The sequence below is a fragment of the Gastrolobium bilobum genome, unplaced genomic scaffold, assembly GCF_033153095.1.
Source record: "Gastrolobium bilobum isolate Gb01-03AN ecotype WA unplaced genomic scaffold, APGP_CSIRO_Gbil_v1 utg21165, whole genome shotgun sequence".
Taxonomy (NCBI): Eukaryota; Viridiplantae; Streptophyta; class Magnoliopsida; order Fabales; family Fabaceae; genus Gastrolobium; species Gastrolobium bilobum.
The window spans coordinates 166384-179407 of NW_026897004.1; the positions used below are offsets into that span (position 1 = coordinate 166384).

General features: G+C 37.6%; 1 non-coding gene across 1 annotated transcript; it reads right to left on the reverse strand.

Annotated features, from left to right (window-relative positions):
- Positions 1–11688: 11688 nt before the first annotated feature.
- Positions 11689–11795, reverse strand: LOC133303309 (small nucleolar RNA R71). Its single transcript, XR_009750450.1, has one exon. It is a non-coding gene; the product is annotated as a small nucleolar RNA R71 (small nucleolar RNA).
- Positions 11796–13024: the final 1229 nt, after the last annotated feature.

The window sequence follows — 13024 nt, forward strand, 5'->3', positions numbered from 1 at the left end:
CAATTCCAGTTTCCAGCTATTATTACACATTCGTACTTGACTCCATCACAATTAACCTTTCATTAAAGGCTAATAGGTCACCATCTTAACTTAAAATCTTGATCATCATTGGCCTTCCTAGAAGGACACTTACTCAATCTGTCAACATTAAATCAAGCTATTATCTCTTTTAACATAAGGCGAGAATCCCAACAACTTACAACATTACTTGGAGCCGAAAATTATCTCATCATACTTAATTTACACACACAACAGTGTGCTTCAATATCATACTTCAGAACTCTTACACATTATGCCTCACATCCTATAACAATTTTGACATATTATTATCCACTTACAAGTATATGACCTCACATCTTGCATTATTCACATGGTACCACTCATTTGTGCACTAACATACGACATCTCATCTATAAAAGTCATCTCACCAATTTAGGATACTTCCAAGGATCATAGGCCTTATAGAAAATAACAATAATCTCCGGGAATATAATCTGCGCCGAGATAACAATGGTCTCCGGGAACATAATCCGCGCAGAGATAACAAGGGTCTCCGGGAACATAATCCGCGCAGAGATAACAACATTCTCCGGGCACATAAGCCGCACAGAGATAACAATATTCATATTATATCCGTATATAACAACAAAATGTGTTTTGTATAAACACATGAGGCTCCCCTCATTATAAGAATAATGGTATAATAATTATATCACACATATACATAATTCACTATGACTTCCTGGGTATGTTCCTTTCCACGAATGGTCTACTCATTTAACTTGACTAGTCATCAGACCTAGTCCATAACTTAATCATCATTACATGATTCCAGCATCTTTCTCATAATTCTGCACCTATTTTCCAACTCTTAATAATTCTCGTATCCTGTTACAGTTCCAATCCATTGTCTATTATGGCTCATAAAAACTATGCTCAACACTGTAGAGCCACCCATCAATCTTCTTAATCACCCCTCCTCTTTGTGACTGTAGAATATCTATTTCATTGAAAATACCATCACTTTTTCTCTCCATAATTCACTATGGCATGCGGAGTGTCATCATTTACTAGTCCACGCATTCAGCGCACAAGGATCGCCAGGTGAGTTTCAACTTCGATCGTTGCACGCCTGGGACTTCCAAGAGTAACACCTCTTAGGATGCAATCCACAAAGGAAAGCCCAGGACAACTTCATTTGTCACATTACTGCTCACATGTATATCATTGTGTAACTTGTACACCGGGACTCTATAATGAATCCCTTACCAGATTGAGCATCCAATGACACTCCCAAGAGACAATCTCTTCAGATACTTCCCATCATATGGGATTTCATTCAACATCATTATCCTTTTACCAAAGAATTTGATAATTTATTATAGCACAGATACGTATAAGTGCTCAGGCCTTCACAAAGTGTATATATATACTGGCACTTAGGCCATCACAGGATTATCATCCATCTATTCATCAGAGTAAGTAAGCAGGCCATTATGTATTATTCATTACCCATTACAAATATCCTTTAGCAATGATGCCATTTCAAAATACAGTATTCACCCCTTGGAATTTCTAAGAGACATCCATTATGGGTCAATTCTCTTATGCATTATACCACCTGAACCTCTAACAAAGAGCTATTTCCAAGTAAAGTCCCACACCTTAATGCACACATATATCATGTTACATCATAACAAAGTCACAAACTATCTGACATTATAAAATCATATTTATACTCTTAGTGCATAATATTTATATCACATTTGTATCATTCGTGGCATACCCTTCCAGTTAAACCAGTATTTCATTATCGACAATCGTACTTTCAATTAACCTTGTTCAATGCCATCCATGGCACTTCTCTAAACTTCCTCCATTGTACTCACAGTATATCCTGATGTCCTCACTTATGTCCAATCAATATTAAATCATCATGGACTAAAATTCTACATTACAAACTTTAAGTACCTAGCACATCACTATCATAGTCTTTCCAAGGTACTCACATTCCCCAACTCAGATTTCAACGATTCAAATTATTTCTGTCTAAACATCTTAATTCATTCAAGTGTATGCCCTTCACAAGGGACTTATAACCTTCTTATCTAACCTTCATGTATCTAAGCTTACAAATAAGCATACCTATTCAATTTTTTTCCAGAATTCATCGAGGTTTCAAGTCACTCTCCATGTCTATACCACTAAATCCATATATACTCAATTATTTTAACTACTCCATACAAATAGGGAATGTTCACCAACATTATCATCATAATATCAACTCATTTCAATACTTACTAACCATAAGACCACACATTAAACTATGGTAGCCTTCTACAAAAAAGGGTTAGACACATCTCCAATTCGTTCTCACTAATTCCTCAACTACATAAAATTGACTTACAAACATCTCTGTCCGTGGAGCAATCAACACTGCAACAACAACATCAGTCTAAGGACTGGCATTAGGTGCTCCAGGGTTGTCATGAAGGCATCTTATAATGACCACACATATAACACAAAGGAATAGGTTGATCAGACCCACACTAAGGAATCACATGTGCAGTAATCAAAAAGAGTCTACGTACAACTATACAGCACATACCACATGCATACACTACTCAGAGTTCCCTAAGAAACTGCTCTGATACCATAAATGTAACACCCCGTTGCCGGACTGGTGTGTTATAAACAAATATGATATTAAGCGCAGTTACAATCACAGCGTTTATTTGTAAATACGGGAAAACTTTTTCTTTTTAATATCATTTGTACATTTGAAATAACTGTGATCATAACCCAAGACTTATAGCGAAATTATGAATGCATTAGCTTAATACCATGCAAATTGCATTTAAACATGTTAAGTGGTTCCCATAAACCAACAAAGCTAAAAACTTATTATATTCATGTTTAACACTAATTTTCTTTGCCTTTTTATTGACTCTAAAAATTTTGATACCTCTCAAATGCTCCTCATTCATTAATATGTTATAATTTTCTTCGTTAGCTACGAGTGGGTTCAAACTGCGCTCAATTTGGAGTATCGTAGCCCAAGTTACGAAATTTCTAAGAAAATGGATGCTGAAATTCCCAGGACCCCCACGCTCATAGCGTGAGAATGCACCAGGAGGCAGGGAGGTTGACGCCCATAGCGTGAGACTGGCGCCCATAGCGTCAATCCTACGGCCTTCCCCTGATGGTTGGCGCTCATAGCGTGAACTTTACGCTAAGAGCGCCACAGTTCTGGAGCAAGCACCAAAACAGGAAAATTTGACCTCCTTTTGTATTTTATCCATAACTTTTGTTATACTACTCCTATTTATGCAAACTTGGTCTCCTTGGAAAGCTAAAAGAAAGATTTATAACTTGCAAGCAGGCCAAGAGGTCCAATTCCATCATTTATGAGACGAAAATCGTGCAGCACTCTGTTTGTATTTTCAACATTTCCCAACTCTTCCATTATGTACCTAATCAATTATCATCACCATATTCATTGGACCACTTCACAACTCAACACATTCATTATGTCATTAACCATTCCATCAACTATAAACCTACATAAAGTATTCTTTACAACAACTAAACTTTAAGCATAATTCAAGTGGAAATTACCATGATTCCCAATATCGTAGTCATTTTACTCATCAATTGGTCTATCTACAACATAAGACTACAAATGCCTCAAAACACACATATGTGGCCATGGACAAGTCCCATGCTCACAAATATCCAAAATGTAATAACATGAGACATATACGATTTCATATATACAAAATACAACACCATGATCAAATGACTTAGAATTACGTATGAACGCCAAATCATGGCAACTATAATCTCATATAATCCAATTTTCATACTCTAAATCCAAGATACAAAATCAATGCTAGTATGTGCATCCTATGTGATCCTCCCAAAATGCTATGCTCTCTGTATGTTCATCATGATCCAACTCCTCCACGCTCGCTATAGCCTGAAATGATGTCCCCAAATGTGGGGTGAGATATACAAATATATCTCAGTAAACCAAGGGTACTAGAGGATCAATCCACCCTATGGCTCACTTAAAGTGCAACAATTAACATCATGTAAAAATGCATAACATACAAAATCACAAACAACTGGGGACAAATCCAAGAACATCCACATCAGGATTCCGTTCAAGGACCCCATCGTATAACTCCCAGAATCTTCCTGGTGCCTCTCCCACGGATGAGAAGACCCCATGGCAAAACCCAACTGGAACTCCTCATGAGCCCTATCCAGCGAAAGTCCAACGCTTGGATCATCCTAGTACCGCTCCCAGAGTCGGCCCCATGGCAACAACCCAACCGGAATCCCCAAAGGATATCTCCAGCGGAAGTCCAAACCAACACACATCTACTGGCCAGAGATCACAACAATCACACAACAAGTAACAATGCATGAACATACATTTCAATACAATGTCACATAACACAAAATCCAACCACAACATTCCACTAAGTGTGGTGGAGCACACAAGGGACTAAACCCAAGTTCCAAGGGTTTACCTCTGATCCAAGAGCAATGCTCCTCAACATAAGCTCCAAGCTTAATCCACTTCTGTTGAATTTCTGAGTGGCAACCTATATGATCAAACCACAATGATCAACAACATTCACATATACTCATCAACTTAACAATAATAATAACCAATAAAATCACTTAGGCCTATGGCTATTCTTCCATTTATCTCAACTATCTCAATCACTTTAATCCTTGAACTAACTCATCATCATAACCATTTATGCACTAAGGCACCAACCATCGATTTTACAATACTTTTCACACCATTTCCATCCAATTTCCCTTATATGTCGAATTACCACATAAACCATACATCTTACCTTCTTCCTTCCAATTTCACTACATCACAAGATTCCATCATCTATTTAAACACCATTTACCACCATACAACATCTATTATACTATTTTTACATTATCACATCATCCATGGCCACAATAGGTCAAATTGGTCATGTTAGGTTCCCAAAGGATTTTCAATTCATTCCCACACTTCTACACACCATACCATCTTATAATTCACTCATACAATTATTCCACAACTCAATTACTCAATCCTATCATCATGCCATTTCACAAAATCATCAATATCCACTCCAATTTTCGCTAAGTTATAATTTTCCAAATCACAATAATTTTTATTACATTAATCATCATCAATTATCATTCTAAGCTTTTAATTCCAAAGGAGAAACATCATTAAAAGCCTCTAACCATATAAACCAACCAACACAATCAAAAACAAAACCCAATTTATGATTTCTATAAAAACTCAATGAAAGTTGGAATACTTACAACCAATAACTTCCTGAGGCTCCAAGGGTTGATATTCAAGTGTTCAATCAAACCAAAGCACCACCAATGACTCCCTTTCACCACAATTTCGTCCAAGGGAGGTGGAGGAGGATATCTTCACACACTCACTTTCAAGACACCCTCAACAAAGGAAAAACACTCACAATCTCAATACAAATAACTTTGATGTTTAGACTTTTGTGATTTGGTGGCTAGATTGGGTGGAAAATGGCAAACAAAACCTTGCCCTTATGCTTCCATGGAGGTCGACGGTCTCAGCTGGAAGGGAGGGGAAAAATGAGTGAAGTGTCCTTTCCCATGTGTTTTAATACATCCACTTAAGTGGGAGTGGGTCCCACACGTCACCTAACTTTCTTAATCATCCATTTTAACCCACAAATTTATAACCTAAATATTTTTTTCGTTCATGTCATATTTTTCTTTCCTAAAAATACTGATAATATTTTTGCACTTATCAGTACAATTATACCGCAGTATTTTACACTAGAAAAATCACTATTCACCAAAATTTCTGAAACTTGCCTATCCACTCGATTTTTCGTCCTGAATCCATTTCCGGCATTATTTTTACCATTTGAGATCTTCAACTCAATTTTTCATGCCTAGGGATATGTGTTTCGTAAATTACCATTTTGCCCTTGGTACGTATTTTGCCCCCAATTTCAGGATTTTCGCTAATCCTACCCTTTTAACCCACATCATCACATAACAATATATATTTAGAAATGTGAGGTGTTATTCAAACCGAGGACTTCTCCTGAGATAATATCAACCTCTTACCGCAGCAATCAATCATTGCGCAGTTTTGAGACAACCAATCCATACCCAAAATCAAATTAACAGAGGCCAGGGGCAAGATAATTAAATCAATCGTGTAACCCCTGCCTACGTAGACAAACCCAACCTCTTTACAAATAAAGGAGGAATTACTAACCTCTCATGTAGTAGTAGTAATACGCATAGAGGGAATCATCTGTGTTACTCTTAACCCCAACCCCTTAGCAACATATTTCGCAACGAACGAATGTGTCACCCCCGAATCAAACAAAACAGATAAATCGGTATTAGAAATGAAAATTATACCTTTAACCAGATTCGGTGCCTTTTCCGTCTGCTGCGCATTAGTAGTATATACGCGTCCAACCGTCGGAGCATATGGCAAGGTCTGCAGATTCGCAGCCTGCCCAGTATTGCTGTAACACTCTCTGGTAAAATGCCCAACTTTACCACATTTAAAACAAGAATTCGGAGCCGTAGTACAAGGACCCGGATGATACCTCTTACATTTATCACACTGAGGAGCAGAATTTCTATCATTGAACCCACTCCTCTAACCACCACCTCTCTTGAATTGACCAGGAGGCTGCCTTACCTGCAACCCCCTACCTCTATTATTATTCTGATGGTAGCCACCTCTGTTATTATTTCCAGAAGGACCAGATGTCCTCATAATTTCATGCCCCCTTGAAGAACTAGACTTCGGATACCTGCCGTACACGGTGTCAACCCTTTTACACTGGGTCACCAGATCAGCAAAATTTCTAACAGCAGTATTAGACATCCTTTTGGCAATTTTCTCATTTAGGCCTCTTTGGACTTGACCAATTCATTAAACTTGTCCAAATATGCATCAACAGACATGGTAAATTGTACCAATTTCTCAAACTCACCCTGTTTAGCTTCCCAGACATCCCTGGGAAAATACTCCTCATGAAATAACCTCTCAAATAAAGTCCATGTCAATTCCTCTCCCTGAATAGTGAACGAGCGAGATGCATTGTACCACCACTCGTGGGCATCTATCTCAAGCATATAGACAGAATACATTAGTCTATGGGGATCCTGACACCTTATTACCTGAAATATTTTCTCCATCCCCATCAACCAGGTAATAACTACCTTCGGGTCCCTTGACCCTTGAAATACTGGTGGCTTGTGTTTCCTGAATGATATGAGCCTCTGCTCATCAGTACCAGCAACTAACTGCTCAGCAACCCCAGAGGAATGAGCAACAACAGTCGGATCAACAGAAGGCTCTGGGATATAAGTAGGATCAGTAGTATGGCGACAAACCTCCTCAGAATGACGACTAGCCCCACTCCCCTCGTGATGAGGTGTACCAGATGGCGTAGGTGTAGGAGTCACTGTAGCCGTATATGGAGAAGAATCATCCCTTCTAGGTCTAGCTCTATCAGCCCTCATCTCAGTCATGAAGGCATGCATCATATCCTGATTATTTTTCATCAGGTTCTCAGTCATTGTCCTATTCGCAGCAGTTTTCGCCTGCAGAGCATTCAGAACTGCAATAATCGGATCTGGTGCTAGAGGACCTGCACCTCGAGTTCCACGGCGACCTCGAGCCCTACTCATGATATTTCTACATGTAACACAAAGGAATGAGCTGATCAGACCCACATTGAGGAATCACATATACATTAATCATAAATAGTTCACAGATAGCTATGCAACACAAAATACAGTCACACATAATCAGAGTTCCCTAGTAAAACTGCTCTGATGCTGATGGGATGGAAATCCGTGCCCATTTAAGCCTATTTTGATGGCAAAATACCATCTGTTCCCTCACCTGATGAGCAACTTTAGCACTAAAAGCACATGTTTTATACCTTTATCACAAAAATACAGGTGGGAACAGAAGGTGACGTAATCTTTGGAAAATTTATTACACCTGCTTCACTCACTCAATCTTTCTAGCCACTTTTCAGGAAATGTTGAAAAGAAGTTTCCAATTAAGCACAAGTAGGAAACACTCAACCAAGGAGAAAGGTGCACAGCAGGGAATAAACAGTTCCTATTGGCCAAAAAGGAAAGCAAGGCATGTGGGAAGTCAGAAGGAAAGACAAATCTCAACAAAAACTATCTCATCCAGCCACGTGCGCCCTCAAAAGTACTGCTCACACCGCCCCTTTCATGCAGTCAAGAAACTGACTCCGAAGAATTTACAAGCTTGCCATTCGCTCTTCTGCCTATAAATTGGACGTTCCAGCACGAAGACATCCATCGAATTCCTAAGGGATTGAATTCCTTAATAAGAGATCACTTAGTTTATTTTTGTAGTTTTTATTTGTATAGTTTTAACTTTATTTAAGTGACAACACTTCTTCTTTCTGTATCACCCACATGAGACTCCTCACGAGCAACAACCATCTTCTCCACTTTTCATTTTATTGTAATCAATTTGTTTTTCATTTTAATACAAGTGTTATTTCTCTCATTTCCACTCGTTATCTCTAAACTGAATCTCGGGTCTATGGGACTTCAGTTTGGAATAATTATGTTTAAACTAATAGCCATGGGCTAAATTATCTGTGGAATGAAAAAACTGCAAAGTTCTTAAAAAATTATTTTCAAAACTATTGTATTACAACTTTTGTGTTTCTCTGGTTAAGTGTGCTATATTCATTGTGTATCTTTGGAAATCGAACACATACTGAGAAAGGATCTTCCATAAGGAAGGGATTTCAGACAGCTTAACCAGAGGGGGAAGGCAGTCCTGTGGAAACAGTATTGCTGGTTGCCTTAGGAATAAGGACCACCTCGTTTATTTTAAGGTTCTGCACTAAGTACCTGTTGGAGTCAAGGGAGCCATAGGAATATGGAAACTTGTGAGCCATCTAGTCCATAAGCTGAGGAATCAGACGTTGGCAGAAAGGAAACTGGAACAAATACTTAAGTGTTGAGTCCTGAGTAGAGAAAATAATTATTTATGAATGGAGCAGTGGATCTGTTCCGTCTGTTATTATTGTTTTTAAACCATCCACCCTGTTGTCTCTTGATTATTGTTATTACTTTTTGTATTTTTCTTCTTTATTTAATCTTGTATCTATAAACCTCTCATGAATATTGCTGCTCCTTCCCTAAACAAGAAGGTTGACATACATAACGAAGCGATGAACTGTTTGTTGTCTGATTGAACCTACTGTTCTTGAGGAACGTTGTCAAGACAGTAGGGAACGTTTGACCACATAGGTCAATTACTAACTTTTCTTTTCATTTTCATTCTTTATAAAACAATATAAGACAATAATTAGAGTTCTATCCTCGTGGGAACGATAATCTGGGCATAATACTCCCATTTATTACTTGATGCGTGCATTTGCGCACTTGGGTTAAACTAAGAGAACACCTGTGTTCTTTCTTAGTGAACTGAGGAACGTTTTCACAATAATATATTTTCACCCACTCTCTTTGGAACCCAACAGATACCATAAAATGTAACAGCTCGTTGTACACCGATATTGTTAACATTAATTATGATATCAAGCGCAGTTACAATCACAACAATTCATTTATAAAAATGCGAGTAAACTTTTTCTGTTTATTACGCGAGCATTTAAAACAATAATAAAGCGTAATAAATAGAAGTTGTGACCGTAACTGTAAACTCTTTGCAGAATAATTATTTAAACTATCTATATATCATAAAATACTTCTCTCAAGTCACTAAGGGGTTCCCATAAACCCACTTAGTTAAAATCTCCCTTTTACATTTTCTACCTATCCAAACATGGTTCGGTCTTTTAATTTCTGCGAACAAACCGCATTCTACAAGCTTATCATCTTTTAGTATGTTATTCTAACACAATTCAAATATTTTTCCATTTATTTTCCATGCATACACTGACCTCTCAACACCTCAAAATACCATTTAACACTACACAATATCAATTACAAAAATTTTGCATCATTGGACCCTAAATACCCTATATGACCGAATTCTTCATGCCATGACACCAAATGATTTTTGATTCATTTCAATACTTTCACACACTATACAATCCTATAATCAGCTCATATAATTATTCCACAATTCCATTTCACAATCCCCTAACACATCAATTTCACCATTTCATGAAACCAAGCTCAATTTTCACTAAGTTAAAAACCCAAATTCACCAATAATTTTTATTGCATTTATCACTCCAACACATCATTTTAAGTCACTTTCATCTAATACACAACTTTAATTTGAGCTCTCTAACAACATCAATCACACAATTTAACTCTAGGGCACAAATTATCAATCTCATGAATCAACCAATGGAAAGTGTTAAAACTTACTCAAAAGCATGGCCTATGACTCCTCCACAACATACCCAAGCATTGGAGAACCAAACAACTCCATGAGTGCAAATCTACACCAAAGGTCTGCGGGTTTGGGGGGGATTTTCTCAAAATCTAGGGAGTTTCATGGCTCAAGACTACCATGGTTGTGTTTGGATGGTGATTTCCAACAAATTTCATGACAAACTTCACTTGATTTGATGATGAATTGATGAAGTTAGAAGAGAAAGAAAATCAAAACGAAAATGGCCAAGGGAGGGGGGTTTGGGCACAGGTTTGTGAGGAGTGAGGGGAGGAAGATGATGATGCACAAGTGACTTTGTCATGTGGCAAGGTACACTTAAGTGGGGTGGGTCCCATCGCCACCTCATGCGTTTTCAAAATAATTCAAATCTCGCTTCGATTCCACTAAACGTCCATAATTTCATAACCTATTTAGAAACTCTAATTTTTAACATTAACCATTGTCCTTTAATTTCCCTTGATCAGATGAATCTGGAGTTTTTCGGTCGTTCGGAGAAATTGCAGTTTTAAGCTGTTATGCGCGGCGGGCACGCTTCCCCAAACTTACTAATTTTCGTCAATTTTCATCAAAAATCATATTTCCTAATCTTATATATCATTTATAACTTGTATTCAAAACCTAGAGCTCAAAATTCAATCGGCACGCTTTACGGTGCAACTGTACCGCGGTATTTTTACCCGGTAAAAACTCTATTCACCGAATTTTCAGAAACTTGCCTAACCACTCAATTTTTCGTTCTGAATCCATTTCCAGGGTTATTTTTATCATTTGAGACTTCCTTCTCAACTTTACCTTCATAGGGTTACGTGTTTGGCTAATTACCGTTTTACCCTTCCTTTGTATTTTGGTTTAATTTTCAAGATTTTCACTAATCCTTCCCTTTAATCCCATTTTAATATATTAATATATAATTTAGAAATGTGAGGTGTTATATAAAGCCTATCATGTTTAATATGATTAGGGAGGCTGGAGTTTTCAATGGACTCCCTACAGAAGATCCATACACACACCTCAATAATTTTCAAGATATTTATGATAATTTTAGAACTGAAGGTGTAACATAAGAGATTATGAGAATGAGTCTATTCCCTCACTCTTTGGGCTCAAAAGCAAAAATTTGGATGAAATCCCTCACCCCTGGATCCATACACTCTTGGGAATAGCTCTCTAACAAGTTCATAGAGAGATTTCTCCCTATGTCTCGTCAAGCTGATGTCAGAGCAGAGCTCTCTAACTTCAGAATATTTTATGGAGAGAATCTCTATGAAGCATGGGAGAGGTATAAGGACATTATCAAAAAATGTGCTAACCATAGGGTGGAGAAATGGGGAATTTTATAGTCTTTCTATAAAGGAATTGACCATACTTCTCAATCACATTCAGATTTTGCTGCAGGAGGATTTTTTTTATAGGAACTCTTGAATCCAGATATGAAATCATAGAAGGCACTGCAGAAAGATGTCTCCAGTGGCCACTAGAAAGGATGAATCCAGTCAGGAAGCCAGACATACTAGAATTGGATAAACAAACTGCCATGGAAGCCCAACTGGCTGCATTAATGAATGAAGTGAAGAATCTGAAAGCTAACAAGGAATAACCAAGGGTGCAGGTCTTATAACTCACAGCTTCTGAGAGCGAACCATGCTCAACATGTGGTGATCATCATGATTCAACAGATTGCCCTTCCACAGCCTTGGTGTGTTATGCTGCAAATTTTGAGAACAGAAACTTCAATCAGGCCAGAGACAATCAATATGCAGGACACAACAACAATCAGAATTCTGGAGGCACCATACTGAAGGATCAGAACCATAATCCTCAATGGAGACCACCCATGAACCATAGACCATATAACAGCCAACAACAATACCAATAAGACATCAATGGAGGAATTAGAGCATATGATCCACAAATAAGATCCAACCATGCTCCGTTCCCCAGAGAAGAAGAACGCATCAACACCTTGGAGAATTATGTCAAGGAATATGTTACCAGAAATGATGTTGTTGTCAGGAATATTGAGTCTCATCTGGGACAGATAGCTACTAGCCTCAACACCAGAACAATAGGAAAACTACCAGGAGACAGTGAATTCCTGCAACATCTTCTCCAGAGAATTAAGAGGTAAGTAACATGTCTAGCTAAAGACATTAAATTAAGCGCTGACTGGGAGGCAACCCAGTGGTTACCTTTGATCCCTCACAAGAACAAAGTTTTGGGGTGGTTAAACTTAACCACAGATCTCCCAAAAGAGAGGGAATGTCTGATGTTCACCTCTGATCCAAATAAACAAAATACGTTATATGGCAGGAACGTAATTTTGGGGTGGTTCAATAACCACGCACACCCATATGTTATTATTTCTCTTCAAAATAATAATAATAATAATAATAATGATGATAATAATATATAATTTGTATGTAGTTCATAATATATATTGGTTATATTAGTTATCCATATATTATTTTGTTCATAATATATATTAGTTATATTATTGTTATATTATTCTTTGGGGGTTTAAGTTCAGAATAGATTAAGAAAGGAGAA